Source organism: Podarcis melisellensis (assembly GCF_964234715.1).
Source record: "Podarcis melisellensis genome assembly, chromosome: 3".
NCBI lineage: Eukaryota > Metazoa > Chordata > Lepidosauria > Squamata > Lacertidae > Podarcis > Podarcis melisellensis.
The window spans coordinates 118,297,835-118,324,901 of NC_138530.1; the positions used below are offsets into that span (position 1 = coordinate 118,297,835).

A 27,067-nucleotide genomic window follows, 5' to 3' on the forward strand; every position below is an offset into this window, starting at 1 on the left:
CTGGGCGCCTCCGCGCGACTCTGCCTCGCTGGGTTTGGTCTCCCAGCAGAGACGGGTCACACGCGCCCCTCCCTCCCTCCCTCAGCCTGCGCGGAGGGAGAGCCAGAGAGAGGCATCGCTCCTGCGCGGCGGGAGAGGGAGCAGCCGGAGCGATGCCCCAAACGAACGCATGGGACCGGAGGGGAAATCCTCTCCGAGGCGGATTGAGCGCAGCTGAGAGAAGCCTTTCGAGGAGCTGCCGTGTCCCCTGGAAACCCCCTTCCCAGCTCTGCCTCAGCCGCCGCCGCCTCAGTTGCCGCCGTCCCTCAGTCCCTCGCTCTGCTGCCTCCTCCCACCCCCAAAGCTTGGAGGTTCCCCAGCAAGGGGGAGGGAAAAAACTTTCACTTTTGTGCGTCCCTCCCGGCGTGACGCTGCGCGCTGACGTCACGGGGCGGGGCTTTAATGGTGGTGTGCCGCGAGATTTTTTTTCAGTAAACAGGTGTGCCGTTGCCCAAAAACGTTTGGGAAACACTGTCTTAGAGGGCCATCGTCTTGGCCCTCACAAAGCCTACCAGTACATTACTCAAGCTTCTATGGGCAACTTTGGCCTGGGAGGAGTCATTCAAACCCCTCCAGCAGCACCTTTGCCGCCACACCAACCATCCCAAGGCCATCATTGGGGAAATTTCCACCAGGCTATTAAGGTTGGCCTTCTCTGTTCTGCTCGCTCCATGTTGAGGACTTTCTAGGTACACAGACTGTTCTTTTTAAAATTTTATATATAGTTTTCATTTATATACATTTCAATAGCTTAACGATAGTTGTAACATTTCAAACTTCAACTTCCTCCTCTTTCTGCGGTTCCTTAAATTTCTTTTTATCATTTCCTGCACATTCTAAATTAACTTATTCCTTTATTCATCTATTTTGATTCTATATTCTTTTGAAACTGCAGGTTATTACAATAATCCTGACAATGTATTTATCTGTTTCCTATTTGTTTGTAAATAGTCAAAAAACCATTTCCATTCTTTTGTAAAAAATTGTTATCTTGATTTTTTATTCTCCTGGTAAGTTTCGTCATTTCTGCATATGAGTTTTTGTATCCATTCTTCTCTCACTGGGACTTTTTCTTCTGACTGTTCTGGCCCAGTTGTTCCACCAGCAGGTCCAGGGCTCCACTCCATTGGGCTCATCACCCTCAGCCATAACTCGTGGCCCCCCGATGATTCAGCCCAGCAGTGTGTCAATAGCAATATTCCATTACAACCCTGACAAGGATGATTTGGTGTGCAGTGTATGATGAATGCCATCTTTTGTCCTGAGGAACAAAGTAAACATGAGAAACAGCTAGCCATGCCTGTGGGGGCAAATACAGGGGACGCTTGGGTTGCGAACATGAGGTGCAGGATGCACGTTCGCAACCCGCAACGTCCACAACCCGCAGCAGCGCGTCTGCTCATGCATGGGTTGCGATTCAGCACCTCTGTGCATGTGCAACCGCCAAAACCCAGAAGTAACCCATTCCGGTACTTCCGGGTTTCAGCGGTCCGTAGTCTGAAAAAACGCAACCTGAAGCGTCTGTAACCCAAGGTATAACCTTTGTATGCTCAAGAACACCATTGTCCCACCTCCACGATTTGCTGTTCCTGCATACAGCATTCAGCCACAGACATGGTGGCCCTGAATGAGTGAGTGCCAAAATGCTTAGGTGCCAGAACCTTCCTTTCCAGGCACCACTGCAGTACAGCCTCAAACTGATGTCAAGTAAGGGGTGAGGTTAAAAAGAAGAAGAAAGTAGGGGGAAGAGACCTTTAGCTACAATTTTCATGCTGTATACATGCTCCATGTGTTTTTGGCTGGACTCTGGATTATACATGCCAACACATTGTGTGAAAGCTGCAACATTTCTGACTCCAGAAGATCAGGAAGTACTAAACCTCTTAAAGTATCACCTCTTCCAAGGGACTGTCTAGTGCACTTTTGTAGACTGAAAGAACTTGGAACAGCACCTGTGATTATTGATGGATCTATGTCTGATGTGTCTGCTCATCTGTTTTTTCAATCCACCAACACAAATAGTGATTTTGAAAGTGAGCAAAGATCACACTGGAGAAATAATGTTTAGTGGTGGAAAAAGACAATTCCATTTATGAATGAGTATTCTGCTTGTATTAATGGTATGGAGATATTGCTACAGTGGAAGCCACTAGATGATGCAAGAAGACACACAACCATTTATTTACAGCGATAAGCATGTTTCTGTTGAAACAAACTTTGGTTGACAGCCAGTTTTTCCATGGTGAGAAAAGAGCAAGTCAACTTCCCTGTCTGTATTCCTTGTGGTCAGTTCAATGACACAAAGTGGTAGTGTTAGTTTTGCATTTTTTGGTACAGAAAGTATTGGTTTAAAGTGCAGAGATCTTTTCTATTCTAACTAATTCAAGAGGGTTCTGGAAGCTTCTCTGTGTGATACAAGCTGGTGCAAGCAGGAAGTTTCTAGCTAACAAGCAAGCAAGCAAGCTTCTATTCTGCCTAGAAACAAGCAGAAGGATCCTGATGTTTTGGTTATTCCTTCAGAGAAGCTGAACAGCTGGTTCAAACTGGTTCTGTTTCTCTTTCTTTCAAGGTCATACTGATTATAAGAACAGGCCAGAAGGAACCTGAGTTTCACTGTTTGTCTTTCTTTCTGTTGTGGTGTTCTGTACATAATGTGTTTAAGTGTTAAGTAAATTTAAGTCTGCTGCAACTGGATTTCTTACTGACTGTGCCGATCCTGAAGAATTGTGACTGTTATGCTCATTTGCCTTCAGTAGTAAACTCTGCTGGATGAAGCTAATTGCCTCTGGTCTATTTTTTGGGAATCCTGTAAAGTGTTTATGTGTTTACTCTGCTAACTATACATTGGGGTCTGCTCTGGATCAATATGGAGCAGAATCAATGACAGGAGAAACTAAAAGAAACCAAAACTGATCTATTCACCCATCCCTATCCACCATCCGTCTGGTGGGGCGACTTCTCCAACTGTGGGAAGTGTCTCAATGATGGCACTAAGTCTGTACATAACATGCTGTTTTTCTGGAGTGGCATCCTATTTTCCCTTTCTTGGGTGGCACCATCTTGGATACGAGCACCATTGTGGGAGGCACTTTCCCCACAAGAAACTAGAGTGAAGTTGAAGAGATTAGAGTCTAGGAATGATGTTCAATGATGGGCCAAGAGCCATTCTCATGTGACCCTTGCTCAAGATCTTGCTCACAAGGATGCACCATTGTCTACATCTGATGGGTGTCAGGTGGAGGAGGGGACAGCAGTGTCCGGGTGTGTGTGTGTGTGTGTGTGTGTGTGTGTGTGGCAGCAAAGAATGACAGCCCAGTAGAAGAGCATGCAGAAGGCTCCAGCTGCAATCCCAGCCACCTCCTCCAAAAAAGTTCTCAGGTTTTACGAATGGAAAATACTTGAGACCTTAGAGAGCCCCTGTCAGTCAGAGGAGATAGGCAGGGCAAGATGGACCAGTGACCTGATGTGGCACAAGGCGGTTTTATCTGTTCATGCAACACCTCTGTATGTCATCAACCCATGGCCAAAGGATGTAACCTTGTCCGACATGGATCAGAACAGAGATGCTTTCTGATCACTGTGAAAGTTTCCAGATCATGACTGCCCCATGGATTGAGCAATGGGAGAGAGCAGTTTGCTTTAGACCTACTCAGTCCATTTATTTCTCTAGTGATCTGCATCGTGTTTACATGTTACTGCATGGTTTGATGCAGCATGATTGTGGAATATTTGAGAATAATAAGGAAAGAGACACCACTGTTCAAACCGTGATAATCCATTATAATGTATTTAAAGTAAGTGAGTAGAAGATTCCCAGATTCCCTCACTTCCTTCCCTTTCTATTTACGGGAAAGGAAATGAGGTGCCGCCCCAATTAGGTCTCACTTCACCATCCCCACCTTTCCCATTCTCTGCAAAGCAGGTACGATGCCAAGATCATCATCGCAGGTATGCGTGCCAAGTATCTGCTGCAGCACAGATGATTACATCTTACAGATACGATTGTAAGTTGACAAGCACATTCCCCCTGGAGACAGGATAACTGAATATGCAAGCTAATGCGCTTATGATTCTTTCATGTGCAGAGCTGAAACAGATGTTCAGAGATCATCCTCTGGCTCCGGGAAAGTGTCTGTGAAACCCTGGATGTGAGCTTTCTTGGCACATTCTTTTCAGATGGACTAGAGGGCTCTGTAAGCGATTAGTTGCTGTCAGTTTGCAAACACTTAATGACGTGTGCCCATGGCTTGCATACCAGGAAACTAATCAGGAAGCATAGACTGCTTCTTTGTGCTTAGGAGACAAGCATTTCCTTTTTATGGCCTAACTGGAATTTATTCCTCCTTGGACTTTGCAGGTTTTGCACTTTAGAAAGCCCATTAATAATAATTTGAACATCAATGCCACCTCAAGGAAAGTATTTTAAATGCATTGTGCAGTATGCTCAAGCACACTGGTTAGGGATGGGTGAAATCCACAGGGAGAATTTTCATTGGCAATTCTATTTTCCCCATGCCAAGCAACACATGTGCATGGAAAAGACCCACTGGAAGTTCAACATTCACCTGATTCTGCATATACTCCAGTTGCCCCCTGCTTTCCAAATTAAGCCCTAGTTCACCCATAGTACTAGGGCGGGCAGTTCCCCGATGGGATGTCAGTGCCTTCCTCCTTGGCCATTGGATCAGTCATGTGAGCAGAGAGGAGTCTATAATCCTGAGCATGGATCATCTGGGGCAGGGGGGGGCTGTGTATAGGTCCTGTGGGTGTCTTTCTCTGCGTGGGCTGCATGAGTATTGTCTCAGTAGCCACACTGCCTCCCCCATCACGTTGGTCTCTGAATGTATTCATTTATTAGTGAATTTATATCATTTTCAAATAGAAAAAAAGCTTTCTTATGTCACTGTACAGTAATATATGTTAAGGAAATTTATAACAATACATAAAACATCATAACTGAAAAAATGGGCAACAACAAACAGGTAATAGACAGCAGTAGCTGGTGATACTGTACTACGGAAACAGCACTCACCCCAGTAAAATAGTAAAATCACAGTATAAACAAGGGTAAAACAACACCAAAACTATCAAGGCCTAAGTGCAATCCTGAAATTTCAGGAAAGCAACAGCAGAGAGTTTTCAAGAACATCTTAAAACTTACAGTGATGCAGCATTTCAAACGAAAATGGGGGAGGACCCTCGTACCAACAGGACCGCCTCTCCTGGTATGCCCTGCGGAGGACCTTAAGGTCCACAAATGACAACACTTTGGAGGTCCCGAGCCACAAGGTGGTTAGATTGGTCTCAACTAGGGCCAGGGCCTTTTCAGCACTGGCCTTGACTTGGTGGAACGCTCTGTCACAAGAGACCAGGACCCTGCGGGACTTGACATCTTTCCGCAGGGCCTGCAAGACGGAGCTGTTCCGCCTGGCCTTCGGCTTAGACTCGCTCTGATCCCTTATATGGGATTTGGTATATAAATTTTCCCTTGGCTTTTTTGCTGGCCCATGTAGGACCAGCATGGATAGCTGGCTCAGGTGAGTATCTGATGTCTCCTCCTTTTATGGTCTTGATTTATGGGCTACTATTAAAATGAGGCTGCATTTTAAGCTGTGTTTTAAGCCATATTTTAATTAACTGTTTGTTTGTTGTTGTTTTTTCTATTATGTTTTATTGTAATTTATATTTGGTGTTAGCCGCCCTGAGCCCGGCCCTGGTCAGGGAGGGTGGGGTATGATGATGATGATGATGATGATAATAATAATAATAATAATAATAATAATAATAATAATAATAATAAAATATTTGTAGATATTGGGGTCCTATCAATGGTGAGGGGTAGTGCAGGATGAGGGAATTGGAAAAGTACTTGTGCAGAAGCCCCCTCTCTCAATATCACTCGTTTGCTACTCTTATTAATTAATTAATTAATTAATATCCTAGCTTTTTCTCCAAGGAGCTCAAGGTGTTGTCCTTCCTTCCCCATTTATTCTCACAACGACCCTGTGAGGGCAGCTGGGCTGAGAGATAGGGACTGGCCCAAGGCTACCAAGTGAGCTTTGTGGGTGAGGGGAGTTTCAAACCAGGACCTCCCATGTCCTGGTTCAGCTCTCAAACCCTTGCCCCACTCTGGCTCTCACTGGTGACTCTTGCAGTTGTTGAACTTCACTCCTGACTGTGCCAGTGCCTTTCATGTCTCTTTCTGAAGTTGACAGGACAGCAACAGAATAGGACACTGTCACTATCAAAACAAGCCCAAGGAACTGCACCTGCCATGGTAATTACGGTACATAGCTGACCATGTGTTGCCCTTTCATAGCACCCTGATCTACTGTGGCACCCAGTTGCTGCCTGAGGGAACCACTTCATGTTGTCTGTGGACACTTGGACACTGTCAGCTGATACTGCAGCTCTGGGCACTAAGTTTTAATATAAGTTCCTTTATGTGTAAATAGGTTTAAGATGTGTGCCTGAAACTAGCCATGATACAGAGACATAATCAGCTTGAGGGAGCCACACCTACTGAACTGTGGAACTTATCATTATCACAACATTAGTCCCTTATTAATTGTCCCCTGCTGTTGTGCTTGGATGGAGATCAGCTCCACTTACGAGACGGGCAGCCAGACAGCGCTGAGGGGAAAGTGTTTGTGGCCGTGCACCACATATGTGAATCATGACATTCAACAGATGGCCCATTCACTCCTCAGTGAAAGTCCCCTGGGGGCTATAAGAGAGAAAGGAGATTTCCTATGCAACATAACAATTTGGACATCATAGGGTATAGAGTTACAAGGTTTTCTTTATTCCCCACCTGAAACTCTTAAAGGGCAACACCAGGGAATTCCATCTGATCTTTGGATACTAATCTTGTTTTATGCCATTTTGATCAGTCTGTTAAGAACTGGCAGTCTGCACAGGGGAGTATACATATAAGTGCACACTTAGCGACAGATGGACGGTCCCTTTTTGGTGACCTGAATACACTTGGAGCCCACAAATCTTGCCTGTCTGGAGAAATCCTTGCACAGCCAGATCTCAGGAAGCAGGAATACTTCAGCTCCACACAAGGCATGTTGGCAGGCAGACACAGCCTGGTGTGGAGTTGCCAAAGGGAGCTACTACCAGCCATACAGAGGGGAAATCAAAGTAATATTGTTTGGAATCTGTTGACTATCTCTCTTTCTGCTTCAAGGCTACTCATTGGCCTTCAAAATCTGTGGGCACAATCCATTCCGCTGTGCAAGCCCCAGCAGAGGTAAATGAGAGCTTCATGAGTGCTCTTAAGCATCTCCTCATGGCAAAGACACTTGCATAGGTGAGTCTCTCAGTGCGTTTCGCTTGATGGAGCTGAATATCGGAGTTCCACAACTCAAAATGCAAAGAAAATAATTGAGTGAGTCCATCACTAAGTTGGTGCGTTCTTTTCTCCATTCTTTCTCTGGAGTGAAGTCAAACTGCTGTGTTAGCAGAACCAAAGTGGCTTCCCCGGGGGGCAAACCTGGGCATTATGTGTGGAGGTCCTGGGCTGCCCAGACAACAAGACAGTTGTTCATCAAAATACTTTATTGTAGCTATAGACTACTGTCTTTTACTCAACTAAAGCCAATCGATTCACTTAAGAGACTTTATAAACTGCCCAATACCTTCCTTTCTGAACATACTGATAAGCAATGCCAGAGAAATTCACACATTGGTCAGTGAGGAGAACTTGGTTCGTTTTCATTTTCATAGAAAAGTTTCAAGAATCCCTTAGTGGGTGCTCAGTCAGAGTTTCCACTCTATGAAAGCATAGAACAAGGAGACATCAGGTGATGTGCTTGCAAATCATTCCATGGGCCCATCCTTTCTAGACACTTCCTTTTCGAAGCCAGGAAGGGGGTTCTGTTCTGTAGGTGGAATTATCTTCCTCAATGGCTTTGACTGCAAACAGCAGTCTCTCTATAGAGAGAGGTCTGAAAGGCATTTCTCACTTTTTTCATGGCAACAATAATGATGTAGGGATAAATGTTGGGGATTAACCACCATCTGGAGGGACGGCTAATGGCTCACAGTGCAGCTGAGAATCATTAACTCCAACTACTCATTAATCGCCAGAAAATATCCTGTGCCAATGCCCTTATTATTGGCACATGCTAAAAGCAGGGGAAAGATTGTGAAGTAAATATATGGATCTGATTCATAAAAGGGGTATCCTCTCCCTCACAGTGTAGCCTGAGGAGAAAGTCACTGTTGTTGAGGGAGTGGGAAAGTGATCGTTTTCCTGGCCTCAGAAAAGATCCAAGTCTTGTGGGAACTGGAATTTGGGCCCCACGAGACACCAGGTGAGCGGTGGGGAAACAGATCTCTGTAACGTCTTTCCCCACCAATCCTTTGGAGGAATGGGACATGGTGGAGACTGTCATAGCTTTAAGAAATATGGTTTATTCACCTATTTACACCTCTCATGGGGGCGGGGTCCAGATCTTACAGTATGGTCATTTCAAGATGAGCTTGTACCCCATAGCAGTGCAGCCCTGGAGTCCAAGGAATCTCTCCCAGCCAGCAAACAGCCAGCCTGCCCAAGATGGATACCAGCCTTTTTCCCCTCCCCCTCCTTCCCAGCAACCCTTGCTAAAGATTCCCTTTTCCTGTCACCTGACACCCATTTACCCTGGCAACTTGCCAAGCCCCCTTATTTTAAGCTACTTGCGTTTTAACATATTTGCAATATTTCTTTTAAATAATCTACAAGCATTTTCCAATCCTCCTTAAACTCTTCCTCATCTTGATCTCTAATTTTAAGTTAAACTTGCAAATTCGGCATATTTCATCCATTTTAGCTGCCACTTCTCTTTTGTAGGTACAAAGTAATGGGCTGATCTCAAGTATCTGCTTCCTACCTCCCTTTGCATGAGTTGACTTTATTTATTTACAGTGGCGTAGCGTGGGTTGTCAGCACCCGGGGCAAGGCAAGTAATTTGCGCCCCCTAACTCATGGATTTTAGCACTCGAGTGCGAGCGCCCCCCCGATGTTGCGCCCGGCCCCCCTGCACCCCCACGCTACGCCACTGCTTCAGGCCCCCCAATAAAACATTTGAGGGGCCCAGTCCCCCAGTTGATGGGCATTGCCAATGTGGTAAACTATGCAGGGCGGGGCTTACCTGCCTCCCCCCCCCCCAATATCATACTGTATTCACGTTGGCACCCCTGATGAACTCAGCGGGGCTTACTTCTGCCCCACAAGCCTTTGCACCTCCGCGTCTCCTTTCCTCTCTATATGTAAGAGGGTGAAGGTCAGGCTGGCAGCGTGAATAAGGGCCCCACTGCTGAAGGCCTCTCCCGCCACGACCTCCTGGTCCACAGGCAGGGCAAGAAAGTGCCTTTTCCTTGGGGGGGGGGGAGTCTTAAATTTCAAACCATTATTATTATTATTATTATGAATATCAAATGTGCGTGGTTTCTCTACCTCCACCGACGACTCGCCACGTGCGAGGAGGAAGGCAGGCTCCCTTCACCTCCCCGTCCCCTCAAGGGAAAGGGAAAACGACGTGAGGAAAAGCAACGCGGGACAGCGAGCGAGGTTCTCCCCAGAGCCTTTTCCCGCCGCCCCCTCGCAAGACAGCCCTGAAGCCGAGCGCGGAGTGAGGGGCGGGGCCCGGCAGAGTCTCGCTGCCCCCCAGCGCCTCTCGAGGGGGCATGAGGGGCGCCGCGTCAAGGGCGCCCGTGGGCGCAGCGGCGGCTCCTGTCAGGGCACGATGCGGGCGGGGGTCCCTCGCGCAGCTGCCGCCGCCGGCTTACCCTGCCTCACCCGGCGCCTCTCCCCCACCCCGTCCGCCCACCCATATCCCGCTCAGGAGGGGCCGGTGGGCTGGCGAGCGCCTCACGGCACCAGCACCAGAGAGGGAGAGAAGTCCGCCTCCCGCCGCCGCCTTTTGTTAAACAGACATTTTAAATCGGTTTAAACTGCACACTAACCTAGCAGTAACACCTCCCCTCCCAAAACTGGGCTGGTCGTGTATGGTTCTCTCCCGCGCTGAGCGCTGCGCTGGGTGGCCGCTGCATTGTCCCTCCCCCAGATAGTCCCTCCCTCGCTCTCTCTCCGCTCCCGCTCCGCACCGCAACGCGGGCAGCTCGGATTGGATTCGCACAGCCAACACTGTGAGAGAGAGTGAGTGAGCAGGTAGGGGCAGAGAGCTGCGAGTGCGCCCCCCAAAATGTTGCGCCCGGTGCGGTTGGCACCCCCTGCACCCCCCACGCTACGCCACTGTTTATTTATTAACGCAAATTTCATACCGCTTAACTGTAAATAAAACTTCTAAGTGGTTCACAAAGACTATAAACCATACATTAAGAATTGTATAAAATATGTTCTAATGTGCCCTCACAACAATTCAGTTGTGCTTCAGGGTTTTCAATGATTTAAATTCAAATCATGAAAGCTCTGAGCAGGCTATACAATATCATAAAACTAAGCAGGCATAAAAGACGCAGTTGCCCCCTAAATTGGAAGTAATTATATACGTAAGGCAATGAGGGAAGCTGTGAGTGTGTCTCTGCATTCCCACACATGCACACACATGCATGCATGCTCCAGCAACCTAGGCCTGAGTTTTGCACTGTTTGCAGCTGCTTTTAAATTACCTTTAAAGGCAGCTCCACATGCTACTGCTTCGTTCCACTATGCTTGAGATCCTAAAGTAATCAGGAGAGTCACTTGATCTTGTGGGATGTTAGCATTCAAAATGCACATGCAAAGGGTTAATGGCAAGAGCTGTAGAATTCTGCTGGTGTTGCACAGTCAGTGGCAGTTATGGTGGCAGTTGGTACAGTTATGGCAGTTAGGGAACAGACTTAACGGTCAGAGTAGCAGGTACATGTTATGCGGTGCTACTGTCTGCCTCAGAGTTAATTAGTCTGTAACAGTTTAATCTATGCAAGACACTATAGCAGCTTAAGTAAATTTGCATTGAATATTTAATCTGCAACTGCAACTGCAAGCACACTAAGCAAAAATTATATGTTGCTTTAAACTTTAAAACTGAGTGTGAACTAATCAAAGGGTCAAACGACCCAGGGCTGCCTCCCACATACTCTGCAAATGGGAACTAGAGCCTCATTCCCACAGATCTGAATCTGGGTTTTCACCAGAAAGGCCCCCGGTTGGTGCCACCAACTGAAAAGCCAATGCCACTGCTGGGGTAACTGATGAAACATGTACAAAGGGAAGCCAGTTTACCATCTTGGGGGGTTGACAGTGTTAAGATTTATCTGTCAATTATTTACACAGTAGGTAAGACCAATACAAGCCTGGAAGCTGAGAATTCAGAAATAGTAGTTCAGAGCCGGGTCCTACAATTAGAGCAGTAGCCTAACCAAGAGTGTCCTGGGAATGCTGGAGCTCAGGCACCATAGCTGAATTTGCAAATGAAAAGAGTAAATGTGCAAGTCATAAAGCTAAATAGAGAAGCTCTGCAAGCTATTAGACCACTAAGTGGAGTAAAAAACCAGAGTGCCTGGTTGCTGCTTCCAGGCCCAGGCTGGGCTCGCTTTGCTTTGAAAGCCTGATTGGATAAAGTATTTTTATTAACTTCACATTTTGCTGCTCATTTTCTTCCCCCTTCTTTTCATATTGCTGGCTCAGAAAGACTCTGCTCCTGAAATGGATGGTTATTGGCCGTGGCAGGTTGCAACACCCCTGCCGGCACCCACAGACAAATCCCAGAGTGCACAACCACAAAACCAGAGGAGCTTCATCGGCTGCTCGTGTTGGGAAATTGCTCAAGCAACTCTTTGTCTTCATCCTCTGCGATATGCATCTTGTCCTTTCCGCAACTGGTATATGGACCCATAAGCAGAAAGCAAAACTGAGATCCTTACAACCACTTCACCCACAATACTTTTCAGCTTGCATAGCAAAGAGGACTTATGGGCTTCTTTGAATGATTTGCCTACTGACCATCCATCCTGATTTGCCTGCAGAAAACTTACACACAAAGACTGACTGGTCTTTGTTGAGCATTTGCTCTGATTGGTTTGCAGAAAGATATGACAATGAAGATCCATCCAGATTTGCTTGTGTGGCATTTATACCACTTCCTGTTAACCATTTGTTTACCCCCACACTTTTCAGTTCATCTCCACATCACTTTCCTAAACACAAAATGCCTGTTTTTGTTTTAAAGTGGATTTGTTGCATTAATGCAATGGAGTGTTTTAATCCGCTTCAACTCCGCAAGCCCAAATTTCCAGTATGTACTTGAATTCCTCTGCAAAATAGGTATAGCCTGGAGGTAAGTAACACGTGTTTTGTAAACAGTCATGCTTATGCGTCACTTGTGTGTAGGGCATAAACATGATTGCTTGGGAGCGCAGCCACATTTTTAGCCTTGCCCTAACACCGTTTCTCCTTCAACAATCGCCCCAGAGGCCGATCAACAGGAGCAGGAGCAGGACACAAGAGCCCTCTCCCTTCCCACAGTTTTCAGCAGCTAATATTTAGCAGCATTCTGCCTCTGACCATGGAGACAGAATAGATGTTTTCAGGTTTACTGCTTTAAGATGTCAGAACGGTGTGGTATTTTAGACAGGTCTGTAAACATTAAGAAAAAGCAATGAATGTGCTTATAGAATGAGCAGCAGTTGATCTCATCTTCTATTGCTGTAACCACAATGATGATGGTGGTAATAATAATAATAATAATAATAATAATAATAATAATATTACTTTCCCCAGCCACTCTGGGAGGCTTCCAACAGGAGATTAAAAATGCATTAAAACACCAGCCATTAAAAAACTTTCCTAAACAGGGCTGCCTTCAGATGTCTTCTAAACATCAGATAGTTGTTTGTTTCTTTGACATCTGATGGAAGGGTGGAAGCCACTACCAAGAAGGCCCTCTGCCTGGTTCCCTGTAACTTCACTTCTCAGTGCTGGACCTCAGTGTCTGGGCAGAACGATGGAGGTGGAGATGCTCCTTCAGGTATACTGGGCTGAGGCCTTTTAGGGCTCATCGTTTGTCAGGTGCTTTCAGATGCTCAGTATCCCTGTGTGGTTACAACAACCCTGTAAAGTAGGCCAGAGCTATAAGTTTCCATATTGCAGCTGTGGGGACTTCTGAGGCTGAGATGGGTCTTGGCTAAAGACACCGAATGACGCCAGGGCAGAGACTGGAACGGGAACCCCCCAGCTATGTAGCTCAGACCCTCCAAGGGTCCCTATTTTCCAGGGACATCCCTGATTTAGAGAAGCTGTCCCAGTTTCTGATTTGATCCCAGAATGTCCCACTTTTCCTTAGGATGTCCCTATTTTCATGGAGTTATCCAACCTCCGAGCTGTCTGAAGGCAATTCTGTATAGGGAAGTTTTTTTTAATGTTTTATTTTTTTTATTATGTTTTTAATATATGTTGGAAGCTGCCCAGAGTGGCTGGGGCAACCCAGTAAGATGTGTGAAGTATAAAGAGTAAAATTATCATTATGGAATGGGACGTCCCTATTTTCATTGGAGAACTGTTGGAGTGTATGCTAGCTCACAGCACAATCCTAGCCAGGCCTACTCAGAAGTTAATCCTTTTGAATACGATAAGGCTTGCTGCTAGGTAAATGGGGTCAGGACTGCAGCTTTTGCCTGTTCACCCCACTACTTGTTTTTATTTAGTTTTGCATTTATATCCCACTATTCCTCCAAGGTGTACAAAGCTCTCCCCATTTTAGTCCCGCAACAACCCTGTGAGGTTGTTTAGGCCTTGTGGGAAAGTAAGTTTGCTTGTCTTCAGCTAAATAACCTAAGAGGAAAATTCACAGGAAGCTGCCTTGGACAGAGTCAGTGTGTTGACCTATCTACCTCAGCAGCAGCAGCAGCAGCTCTCTAGGGTTCAGATGGGGGCGGGGTCCCCCAGCCCCACCTGGAGATGCTGCCAGGACTGAACATCAGCATGTAAAGCAGATGGTCTAATCCTGTGCTATGGACACCCTTAGACTTGGGAGTCTTCTTCTGGTTGTGGGGATGATCTCTCTTTAGAAATGTTGTTGGAAGAAGAATGATCTGAAATACAGACGGGAACCTGAAGAGAGAAGATGCAGCAAAGCTGCGGACAGAGCAGCAGGTGCACCAAAGTTCTGAAGAAGCATCACCACTCAGGAGGGTCAAGGTGGGTGGGTTGCCGTGGTAACAGTGCCTTGCCCTCCCTTAAAAGTCACCGACTGCAGGTTCCCTTGTGGGTTAGTGAGGAGAGGTCAGGAGAGAGCAGTGTGGTTGGAGTTGGTGGGAAGAGGTTCAGGAGAGGCTTTTGATTCATTAGTAGTTTCTAATTTGATCGTTTTCCATTTTGATTTGATTTGTTTGTTTTCCATTTTTTTATTTTAATATTTTAATATTTATTGTTTATTTTAATATGTTTTAGTTTACATTTTAATTTTGTGCATATTTGTGCATTTTATAGATAGCTAGTATATAGAATAGTTAGGGTTAGGTGTAGGATTAGGGCTGCGGTTGGAGTTAGGCTTGGGTGGGCACTTTAGCTAGTCAGGTAGTGTACAGTGGTACCTCGGGCTACAAACACTTCGGTAACAGACTCCCCTAACCCGGAAGTAGTACTTCGGGTTAAGAACTTTGCTTCAGGATGAGAACAGAAATCGTGTGCTGGTGGGGCAGTGGCAGCGGGAGGCCCCATTAGCTAAAGTGGTGCTTCAGGTTAAGAACAGTTTCAGGTTAAGAACGGACCTCCAGAACGAATTAAGTTCGTAACCAGAGGTACCACTGTATATTGGAGGGGGGACTTTTTCTGGACAGCATACTGTTCATACTGTGAATAGAATTCCTTCTCTTGGTCTCCGGGGGGGGGGGGAGGCTGGGGTCCCCTGCACAGCCTTGGCTCTCTTGAAATCGTCTCAGCCAGTCACTCCCCTTCAAAAGAGCTCAGCTTCTCCACATTCTTTCCCTGCCTTCCCATTTTCTTTCCATCTCATCATTTACATTTATTGTTACATTCGTAGCTCTCTTTCCTCCCAGGAGCTCACAACAACCCTGCGAAGTAGCCTAGGCTGAGAAAAGAGACTGGCCCAAGGTCAACCAGTGAGCTTCATGGCTGAGTGGAGAGTTGAACCCTGGTCTCCCAGGTCCTCCTAGTGCAGCCCTTTTACTACCACACCTCTCCCTGCCTCCACTTTCCATCTTTCCAACTGTCAAATGCAATAATCATTCTCCCCCTTCCTGGGGGTCTCTCTGGCTCTAAGCAAGACTCCACTACCTTCCTCTCTCAGTTGCCCAACATTTTCTGCTCCTCTTCTGGGACACCTTGATGCTTGGAGGACCTTCCTAGGGGTCTCCTCCCTCTCCAGGCAGGGCAGGGCAGGCTGTCCTAAGAAGACGAGGCAGAGCAGCCCTTTAAATGCAGGCAATGCTTCTCTTTTCTTTGGGGTGGAGCGTTGGATATAACACAGCAGGAAAAGTGGTTTCACACCAGAGGCCTGTCTAGTTCAGTGGCCAACCAGATGTCTCTAGGAAGCCCACAAGTCATAGCCGACTCCTGGGGCTTCTCCTCTCACAGGTGGCTTCAGTGTTCTATATAGCTATTTCTGATTATAACCATAGACACTCTTCTCCTCTGTGAATAGATGTGACCCCCTTTCTGCAAGCCTGCAGTCCTCACCGCATCTTGTGACTGCCAATTTCACATACCAATTAAAAATTATGTGAAGAAGTCCCCATCAATGTTAATGAATTATCCAAAGCTCTAGTATTAGATTGGGGGAGGGGGTGAAGCCTCTCCCTGCTACCTATTGATTGTATTTATTTGTTTCATAAAATTTACACAGCTGGATTGTAAAAAAATCCTCAAGGCAGTTTACAAAAAGATAAAGCAATTTTAAAATGCTATACTTTAAAACATACAGAAGTTAAAATACTAAGATAGATTAAAATTACTTCAACTTTCTAAGCATCTTGGTAGGCTTGTCTGAACCAGAATGTTTTAAGCCGGTGCCAGCAAGAGTCCAGTGAAGGAGCCGGACTGATCTCAATAGGCAGGGAGATCCAAAGTGCAGGTGCCACTGAACTTGACAATGGAGTTCTTACAAATGCAGGACAGGTATTATAGGGCACCTGTAGCAGTACCAACTTGGCTGATGGAAGCATGGGCACTTGTCAGCGTTCTGTGCTGAAGCATTCTGCTCCAACTGCAGCTACAGGTCAAGCACAGGGAAAGCCCAACACATCCAGCACGTGGCAGTAATCCAGCCTTGAAGCAGCCGGGGCAGGACTGAGGGTGCCAGTCTCTTTGGGCCCTGGCATGGCCGTAGCTGTCAAACCCGTAGCAGCTGGCACCTCCTTTCTCTCCAAGCCCTTTGTGCTCTAGGCTGCTTCTTTCCAGCTCTTGGGATGCCCTTCAGTTCACTTAACTGCAGAGATACGGAAGGAATTGGTCAGGATGGGCCTGCTAGAATCTATTAGGCTAAACGAATTTCTGTTCTGTCTATTCTGCAGTGATTCCCCCTCTTCGTTAGACACCCCTCCTCACACACACAAGCACACCCCACAAATTTTGGTTACAGGCTTCTGACTGGTTTTCTCTGCCCTCCTCATCTCTCCTATGCTCAAGTAATTGAGAAGGAGCAACAGAGTGGTCCCGCTCCAAGGCTAGGAGCAGCTTGTGGCACCAGGTGAGCAAGTGTCCCTCATTTTTTGGATAGAGAAGGGCAGCAATAGGCTAGGGTGACAGCTCAGAGTACAGGATCTGGAGTGGGGGGCGGCAGTTAGTAAAAAGATCAGCAGAGCCAGACTGCTGGATCCAACCCAAGGTCCATCTGGTGCAGTGGCCCTCCAGTTTTGTGGGGTTCAACGAGGATGCAGTTGACTGAAAGAGGCGAGAAGGCATTTATGGAGGAAGGAGGTGGCAGAGGCAGCTGATAGGACAGGGCTGGGGGATGGTTGTCAGCTACAGGGCCACCTTCCCTTGTGAGGCACATTCTGGGGGCTGCAGGCCAGGATTGGCACCCAAGGCCTGGGGTGTCCCCCTAGGGTTGCCATATTTCAAAAAGTCAAAAGTTGTTTTTTTTTTTAGCAAAACCCCATAGTTGTAGAACTTTTTTTTTTTTTTTTTACGAAAAGGCCAATGGCAGCCCTTTGTCCCACCCCTGTAGTAGGACCTTGATAAGAGTAGAAGCAGGGAAATCAAGGAGAAGACTCTTGGAATAGTCTTGCAAGACTGTCTCCATGTCCTTCTCTTGTTGCAGTTGTGCCACAGATCTTCCAAGTCTCCCCAGCACCTGAGGCGAGTCTTGGAGAAAACAAGAGTAGGGACTGGATCCCTCAGACCTGCCCCCTGCTGCTCGAGGTCTTTGCCCCCAGTTCTGCAGTCTCTAATGGGGAGAAGCCCTCTTACTTTGAACAGACAGCCTGACTTTGGCCATTTCAGCAACTGGAGCAAGAAAAGCTCATCTTGGTCCCGATAATAGGGACCTGTCTGGGGTCATGTACCACCTGTAAATCATTTTCATAATAGTCTCTCTTAGGGCATTACATGCCGTAAATTTCATGCCAGTGGTCCACAACTGTTCCCAGTCAGCAAACATAATGTTATGACCAATATCTTGTGCCCACTTAATCATAGCAAAGTAATTTCTCCTCCCTCGCTCATAATATGTCCATGACTTAAATCCAATTTTTCATCTTAAGAAATGGAAGTTTGTTGCTCACAGAGGCGACTTTGGAGAGTTGCCAAGAAATGCACGGTGCTTTCCATCCAGTGCCCCCTGCTCCCTGATTCCTTCCGGATTTGGGGCCAGGTGTTGGGCAAACTGTGGATGAGACTGCCACCCCCAGCTCTGGGGGAGTTGGGAGACTGATTATTTCCATCTCAGCCTCTAATTACCTGTGCAAATGGCTGCAATGGAATTCCAGCCTCCTCCATGGCACCAAACCAGTATTGTATTTGATGCAACCTGAAATCTGTTCTGCATAGTTAAGTTTGCACAACACCATCTTAAGACTGTTAGAAGGCTGTATGGGTTTCACTTTATTTGTAAGAAATCACTCTTTTAGTGTTTCAGTACCCATATTTTGGGACGCCTGCCTATTGATGCCACTTTAATAACTAAAAGTATACTCCCTACTCAAGTATTTTTCTTTGGGGTTAAATCAATGAATGAGAGGAGAGAGCAAGGGAGAGTAGGCTGTCTTTGCTCTGCCAGCATCCCCGCCATCTTCTATGAGTTGGAAGGACAACTTCTGCAGCAGAGATCTTCCCACAAAGGCTCCCCATGCTACTCAGACCCTGGGAAATTGGGATTCCGCCTCGTGCCGCGGAGCGTATGGTGACAGGGCCAGAGCTAATACACTCATCCCCACCTCCCAGCCCAACTGTCTTAATAGGGTCAGCAGTAACCAACTCCACTCCTTCAGACATGGATTGGTTCTGTTTGCCAGTCTGAGCCACCTGGATTTTATGTGCTTCTCTCTAGCAGGGAAAGAAATGGAAGCCATCGGTGCAACGGTGGACTACAGAAATATTCTGTACCTGTTTTCAATTACTGTGCTATCAGCCGTTTGTTATAATAGAGAAAAGGGGTTTTGCTTTACAAAGCTTCCTGCATAGAAGCCTGTCTGAGGAAACCCAGCTTTCCTTGTCAAAGCTAAATTACTGTTCAAGATGACAGCAAGAAAAGCAAGACAAAAAAAGATTTAAAGTAGCTCTGTAGTATATGGGATATTGGCAGGTGTTAGGTTATTAAATACCAACTACGAATCCTGTAAGATCTTGTGGAATTCTAATGGAGGCCAAGCAGAGTTTCCCCTTTTGGCCAAAGTGGACATTTTTCTTTCTATTTTACATACATAAAAAATACTCCCCCCCCCCCGCCGCCTGTTTTTATACTGGGCTTCCTTTTCTTCACCCCACTGATGCACCGTCTGGGTTTGCATCTGTTTTTCCTTTGCCTCTTTCTCGCTTCCTTCACTATTTACTTTTGTAAGCCAACTGATGTTTTCATTCAATTCCCCTGGGATTTCACCCGGCGTTTTACTGTTTTCAAAATCTCTCAAAGTGTCCCAATCTTGGAGTTACCCTCCATCCCATAGCACTATCTGGGACCTGTTTCCAATTAGGTATGTTTTGTCTTGTTTACTGATTTTTTCCACTCCTATATGCAGCTACAGTTGCTTTTTCAGCTGGGGTGGAGCTGACAGAAGCCAGAGAAGGACACACTTTTCTTTCCATTGGTATTTTCTCAGGCCAACTGCTTATTTGTCTTTGCCCATGCAATAATGTCAGCAGCCACTTATGATAATGGAATGTTTACTCTTGAATGCCTACAATTTTGGGGGTACATTGCACTTTTAATACTCCTTCCCCAATCAAGTCACATTATATACATGACAGGGAAGAAAAAACAAGTTCTTCATTTAGCCCTCACTTGCAGAATGTTTGGGACAGCTAGCGATGCAAGGATCTGTCAACTTCTCTCTGTTCTCTCAGTTTCTCATTTTTTCAATTCAGTTCTCTACATTTCTGCAGTAATCTGTGATCTTAAAAAAAATCCTAATGAAACATTTTAGTTCAAATTTATCTGAATAAATAAAATTTTGCATGCAGCTTTAATAATAATAATAATAATAATAATAATAATAATAATAATAATAATTTATTGGTATCCTGCCCATCTGGCTGGGTTTCACCAACCACTCTGGGCAGCTTCCAACAAAGATTAAAAATACATTAAAATGCCACACATTAAAAACTTCCCTAAACAGGGCTGCCTTCAGACTAATACCTGAAGGAACGTCTCCACCCCATCATCCAGCCCACACATTGAGGTCCAGCTCCGAGGGCCTTCTGGCAGTTCCCTCATTGCAAGATGTGCAACCAGGCAGAGGGTTCAGTAGTGGTGCCCATCCCATCAGATGTCAAGGAGATAAACAACTACTGTATATGACTTTTAGAAGACCCTTCATATGTCTTCTATAGGGAAGTTTTTAATGTTTGATGCTGTATTGTGTTTTACTATTTTTTGTTGGGAGCTGCCCAGAGTGACTGGGGCAACCCACTCAGATGGGCAGGTACACATAGGGAATTCATTCCTACACAATGTAGTGATGGCCATGAACCTTGATGGGTTTTAAAGAGGATCAGGCGGAGGCTGTCAGGGCCAGCTGCCTATGGGAACTGTCTGATCCCTTCCAGTGTGGGAGGGGGTGTGCTTCTGAAAGCCAGCAGCTGGGAATCAAAAGTGGCCGTCATGCTGCTGTGCTCAGGCCCAGGGGCGCCAGGCTGGTCACTGTGAGAACAGGAGGCTGGACTGGATGCGGCCCCTGGCCTGACGCAGCAAGGCTCTTCTTCCATTATTATTTGCACATCGGTGGATATATATATATATATATAAACTGCAAAATGCTGAAGAATGTGGAGAACTGAATTTTAGATTGGGAAGATGAGAAACTGAGAAAACTATCCTACCTTTCCAGCAAAGAAACTCAGTGCAATCTATCAGCAGGGACCTCCATTCACACAACACATTTGAATAACGTAGTCCAATGGAGGTGAAATATACTCAGAGTCGAGTGTGGATTTCATGCTCTTTATTCAGCTCACAGTAGCGAGGAATGAAAGTTTCCCCAAAATATCTGCTTTATATACATTATTTAGACAATGGGCTGCATGTGATTGGCTAATTCTGGGATTCTTCTGTAAGCCTATCAGGTTGCAGATTCACTTCCACCTGGAGCTGGATTGGGTGGCTCCTGCGGACCAATCATACCGCTACATTGTTCTAGGACCAATCAGACTGCTGCATTTTGGATCCTCTTCAACTCAGTACATAACAGGGGGGCACAAGTCTTAAGCCTTTGTTTAGTGGAGTTGGGGCTTTGGAAAAGTTCTCACCTTGGCAGATCTGGTGTTTGCAATCACACAAAACCATTCTGACATCCTCCTCACTTTCTCCCTTCAGTCAAGCCATTCTGAAACAATGGCAGCAAAACATTGAGAACTCAAGGTACTCTGAACTTACGCTAGGGAGCGTTGGGGGTTCCAAAGGCTTGTGAGTTTATTTAGTCCCCATATCTACTGCTCTGTCCCTCTCCCCTCTCCCTCATGCTTGAGTATTAGGACAGGATTAAAAGCAAACATGTTTTGGGGTGCCAGAGCAGTGAGCATAGCAATGCTCAGGAGCTCCCATTGAATGCTGCCTCAGCAAAAGAGGAGAGCATAGGACATAGGACAATAGATGCCCATCCCAGTAATCTCCCTCCCACTTTAAATTCTGGTTGCTGGAAGCACCTCTCCAGCCCAATACATTTTGGCATCTGAGGTGAACCACAAAATGGCACCCCCTCTCAGGAAGAAAGGCTGGGTGAAGATCTACATCAGGTACAAGGGAGGAATAAAGCTCTACACTGGGCTCTGCTGCCCCTGTGCATCCTGGGGCCTGAGGCTGTTGCCTCACCTTGTCTCATGGGTGGGCCACCCTGTGTACACACACAGCTTTTCTGGTAGTACTCTTGTCATTGCATGTAGCTTAGATCAACTTTCCCTGCTCTGCTTAGCAGCTGCTGCAGCTTTTCATGTCTGAATATAAGGAAATAGTTAATGCAGAGTTTGGGGAGCCAGTAGCACCTTTTCACTAGGGGGATGAACTCCAAAAGGAACTTCAAAATCATGCAAAAAGGCATTTCTAATCCTCATTTTCAATAATTAAACACACATTTATTTACATAAAGTAATGTCATGAAACATATATTTTGAAAGTAAATGATTGCAGTTTAAAGGAACTTGGCATTTTAAATGTAACTAAATACAAAATCCTGCTGAGCATAAATCTCTGGAACAGGCTGACATTGTCTCCCGTCTCTGGATGAAATAAAGTGGACAACAGCAGACCATGGAACGTAATAGGCTGTGTCAATCCCATCCAGAGCTTTGTTTACCCAGGCATTAACTGTGTTTGATTGAGGCAATTCTTTTTAAACGGACTTTTCCACCGGCCCTCACACCACTTGCAGTTCGTACAGTACCATTCTTGGATTCCTTCTTTTGGCTTCCTCTGTGTATTTTCAACACAGTCTACTAGCAACATGCACACATCTTCCCATTCTTAGCAGCCTCAAATGATTATAATTCTCAAAATCATTTTACAAGCTTTATTCTTTGTTTTAAAAACCGTGCTCCCTTTTCAGTGGTTGTTGGTTCTTTCCCACTCTGCTGGTCTGGTTTGTATCTTTCTTCTGGCAGTGTAATTCTAAGTCTTGTTAGGGGATGGAACTGTCATCCAAGACAACAGTGGTCACAACAGCAAGGAGTGATGACTGCTTGGAAAATGTGCTTGTCGACTTAAAGCCTTTTGCAGAAGCTTGTTTAAATTCTTTGTTTTTTTCTATTTTGCATGTCTTTCAGCATTTGGTATTGTGCGTCTCACCTAAACACCACTTTCTGAATAACTTAAACAGCAACAGACCCTGCACTGGCTGTCTCCAGAGCCCCAAACAGAACTTCCCCTGCCAGTCAGTAGTGGCTGGTGAACTGCGGGTTGGAAGGATGATTTACTTTTCAGTTGAAAAAACAAAGCTTCTCCTCATCTGCATCTACAAGTCACACAGCAGACAGTAAAACACCGGGCGCTGCTTGCCAATAAGAGAAATCATTCTTGCCCATAGGGAAACCCAAGGCAGTGGCTTCCCTGTGGAACAACACCCAGTTTCTCACCACATCAGTCTGCACTGGCAGAGAATGCAGACCAGGTTGTCCACAGGTGGTACCTGTTCCCCAAACCTCACATACACTGAGGAGGATTGCTAAAACCATGAATCCTGTTTGCCGGAGGGGATGTGGGGCAGTGGTTATGGTCATACCCTGTTTGTCAGTCTTTCTGGAAAAAAATATTTTATGGAATAGGCCAGTTTCCATCCCAGTCTTTACCTATGGACCCCCTTTTATCCTTATCTATTGGCTCAGAAATGGAGGTTTCCAGTACAGACCTAGCCAGCAGTCAGTACAGAGCAAAACAATGGAAGTCAGCTTCAGGTGACTTGCGAGACTGCTGGTACGTCCAGATCTTGGCCATTATTCTAATGGAAAATTAACAAGCTACACCTGGATCCTGTGCAATTTGAAAGTGCAAGACAATTTTTCTAAGGCTTGGCAACTGTTTACTGAATACATTAAAGTGAAGGAACATGATTGGCAGCCGTCCTCTTCTCACAGATTCCTTTGGGGAAACATTCTGGAATCATATGCTTATGAAGGACAAATGCTTGGAGTTATAATGCTGTTTTTAGAATAGTACCACTCTCTTCTCTCTCCCTGACCTTTCTTTCTCTTTCTTGCTTTGATCTCTTTCTTCTTTATTGTTGCTTTTTGTGTATTAATTTTTTTAAATAAAACATTGTTTCTTTGATGGAATCATGTACCTGAAGCTGAGGACACAGAATACAGGTACAATACAGGGAAGGGGGTTTACCCCAAAGAAACAAAATGGAAGAAGGTGGGCTGAACCCTTTCCATTGAGAAATGCTCCCACTATCACCTTCTGCAGGCGAATGGAGCCACCACGATACCAGTAAGGAAATTCAGAAAGATTGCCTAGTTGATAGTATTGAATGGCACCAATATAGCCTGGTTCTTGAATGGCTTAGTTGACGAACAAATCAGCTCCCAAATGCCGAAAAACCAGAAGTAAATGTTCCGGTTTTCAAACATTTTTCGGAAGCTGAATGTCCAACGTGGCTTCCTCTTGAGTGCAGGAAGCTCCTGCAGCTAATCAGAAGCCATGGTTTTCGAATTGTTTCAGGAGTCCAATGGGCTTCCAGAACAGATTAAGTTTGAGAACCAAGGTTCCACTGTATCCTGAGATGACCATTCTTCCTTTTCCATCTCTTGTTGAAGGCATTTCACCAGGGTGGTCAAGATGTTTCAGCACCAGGAGCCCAAAGCGAGTGCTAACCATGGGTGTAAAGAAAGGTAAAGGGACCCCTGATAATTACACCATGGGTGTAGTGGGAAGCAATAACTGCACTGACAAAAAACACTTGTGAGCAATATAATATAATAAATTATATAAATTTAATATATTTAAATTTAATAAATATAATAAGCTAATAAATAAGTTAATAAATATACCAAAGCTATGTGCACCATGCACAGCATTTAGGGTGAGTTAATTCCCATCATTTCCAAAAGTTTGCATAAGGTTGTGGCTTTAACTGATAAGACTACCAGCTGTGAAACCTGCATGCCAAATGCTAAGTGGAAAATAATCAAAATCTAGCAAAGAAGCTGAAGAGGAGAAGTGAACCACACCTTGAGTTTTCAGGTGCCAGTCCAGATACTCAGGAGGAGAAGTCTCAAGAGACCCAACAACTGGGCCTGATTAGCTGGCACTCCTAGTAATATAAGCTTCATGAAAGCTTTTGCAGTGGGTTGAACCAGGTGGTTGTGATCCGTGATATTATCCCATGATGAAGTATCTGCAAGTGAAATCCCACCCCCCAATATTTGCATGTTGCACAGAAGTAGGAAAAGTGGTGGCTACGCATGTGAGGCTACTGTGCATAGACACTCCCCACCCCCAGGACCCAACAGCCACTCTAATTACTGCTCTGCAGTGAATGTTTCTCTCAGAACATATAAAAGGCCACAATGGAAGGAATTCCAGTGAGTGCAGGGGGCCAGAAAGAATGGGTTGTGTACCGTATATGCAGTGCTTTTCTTTCAGAAAAAACCGTGCTGGTGTTGTATACCATTGCATATCCCTCAGAAAAAAAAAACACTGTTTATATGAAACATTCTGCCTGTAACTCTCAAATACTCATTTATCCTTTATTTGTACAACAGTGAAATTAGAATATTGGCAGAGGGGCGAGTGAAGTACTCATTTATAATTATCTCATCAATGTGGAATATTACACTTTCCCTGATGAAACCTCATTTTTGGTAGGGGGAAAATGTGATCACTTTCGGACTTTGAAAAGGACATAGGAGATCACAATGCTAAACCCTCGTGGCGCGCAGAAGGCACACCAAAGAACTCCAGTTCAGAGATTTCAACTTCATGCTATGAAGCTCTGGCTCAGAGAGTATCTCAGATAAGAAGATGTTGAGTCCTGATTGGAAGCATTTTCACGTGAAGCGTAACCACTTCTGATTTTAAGGAATGTAAGAAAAGGATCAGGGGCTGCTAACTTTGATTGCTTGCACATGGCACTGCTTACACAGTGACAAAACATTTTTTTAAAAAATCCCTGCCCTGTGGAGTTTACAATCAAAATATGCAAGGGATGTCACAGGAGAGGCAAATAGCTGAGAAACAGCAATAATTGGTGGGACTTCATTTCCAGGGGTAGTGAGTTAAGCTAAAATCTTTGACGGAAAGGTGGATTTTCAGGAGAGATTAGAAAGCAGAGAAAGTAGTGGGGGCTGGTGGGGCGGGGGGAGGCAGGGAGCCCAATAGTAGGTAGTGCCAGATCCACGGACAGGCAGGACATCCTCCTCTGTGCTCAGGTCTACAAAAGAAACATTGAGACCTGGGAGGAGGAAGCTGGCAAGCAGTGCCCCCTCCCACTGGTCGTAAGCAGGAAAGCAGGCAGACAGAGGCTGGCTGAGGGCACAGCAAGGGGGGGGCAGCACCCCATTTGCCCCAATGGCCCAGCCTCCTCATAGGTGTTCAAGAGGACAGGTATAAGGGGACATGAGAGAAAGAATGGGAGGAGACGCACTTAATGGAAGCATGAGACACGGCCACAGTTGAGAGTCATGGCGCACTGGACCAGAAATGTTTACGAGCATAATGGAACCAGGCCAGATAACACGGTGAAGGGCTTGTCTAGCATACTTACTCAAGAATGCATCTAATGAAACAGAACTAGATTTACTCAGAAATAAATATGCCTAAGACTCAGTCTACCCAGCACGGAGGTTTTTTGTTTGTCTTTAAACAGCACAGTTCTGATGTTTCCTTGTGTTGTTTATGCAACTTGATGAGGAACTCAATCTAACCTCATTTCCAGGGTTAGAATAGAAAACCCATCATATCCTATATATATATATATATATATATATATATATATATATGCCCTCACATAGTTACAGTTGCTATCAACAGCATTCTGGAACAATTTTGTTGATTGAAGATGATAGCTGAAGATTCAGAGGGAAAATTAAAGTCAAGCACAAGTATATTTAAGCATAATTGCCTCAAAAACCAAAGAGGCAGTAATATTATCTGTGTTTTTGTTAGAAATGAAACTTTCCAGAATGCTGGCTCCAGCAAAGGACTGCAAATGATGTCTCATTTCAAGTAGCATGTGGGCACGATCCAGCAAAGGTGAACTGCTCTTTAAATAGTTCATGCCAAGAACCCTTTGTCAGGTGTGGTTTAAAACTTAATGGCTCCCATAATAACCATTCGATTATTCCAGAATGTTCTGGGCCCTGCAAATGTGGCTTGCAACCTGCTTGTGTCCCCCTGCTGGGAACAGGTGTGCACAGACCAAGCACAGTGAGGGGCGGCTTAAAAGCCCTCTTGCAAACAGCTTCTTGCAGAGGCTGTGCCTGCCTTTCCTTCTTCCTGCCCCACACTCTGCCTTTTGACAGTCCTGGATCACACAGGGGGGGCTGGCCAGACCCAGGGCAATTTTCAGCTCTCTGAACCCAATTTGGCAATAACCAGGTGCCACCTGAATGGGCCTGATTCGGTTTTCAGGATTCATGTTTTGGCCAAATCCAGTTCACAGCTTTAACGTTTAGGACAGATCAGGAAAGGAACCATCGGGGCCAAGGAAGTGCTTGTGAGATTAAACGAGCAGAGCGGAAAAAGCTGTTAGAGGCAAGAAGGATTCCTTCAGAAGATGGAAGTCTTGTCCAAATGAGAATAAAAAGGAACACAAATGTGGGCAAAATAAATGCTAGTGGACAATAAGGCATGCTAGAAATGAATTTGAAGAGCTGCTGCTAAAACCATAAAGACTTACAACTAAAAAAATTCTTTAAATGCGAGGGAGGCAGCTGGACTGTTGGATGACAAGGGAGTAAAAGGTGTACTAATGGAGGAATTTTTTTAAT

At 45.5% G+C, this 27,067-nt stretch overlaps 3 long non-coding RNA genes across 3 annotated transcripts in view; 2 read left to right on the forward strand and 1 right to left on the reverse strand.

Annotated features, from left to right (window-relative positions):
* Positions 1–740: 740 nt before the first annotated feature.
* The window catches only part of LOC309367371, a 111,191-nt gene continuing 84,864 nt past the window's right edge, over positions 741–27,067 (reverse strand). Inside the window, exon 2 of the long non-coding RNA XR_014167101.1 lies at positions 741–1,300. This is a non-coding gene — a long non-coding RNA (uncharacterized lncRNA). The remainder of the gene's footprint in view (positions 1,301–27,067) is intronic.
* LOC309367307 lies at positions 10,293–12,089 on the forward strand. Its single transcript, XR_014167015.1, has 2 exons — positions 10,293–10,891; positions 11,663–12,089. It is a non-coding gene; the product is annotated as an uncharacterized lncRNA (long non-coding RNA).
* LOC309367297 lies at positions 12,759–17,480 on the forward strand. The gene is made up of 3 exons (XR_014167003.1): positions 12,759–14,170; positions 15,960–16,679; positions 17,253–17,480. It is a non-coding gene; the product is annotated as an uncharacterized lncRNA (long non-coding RNA).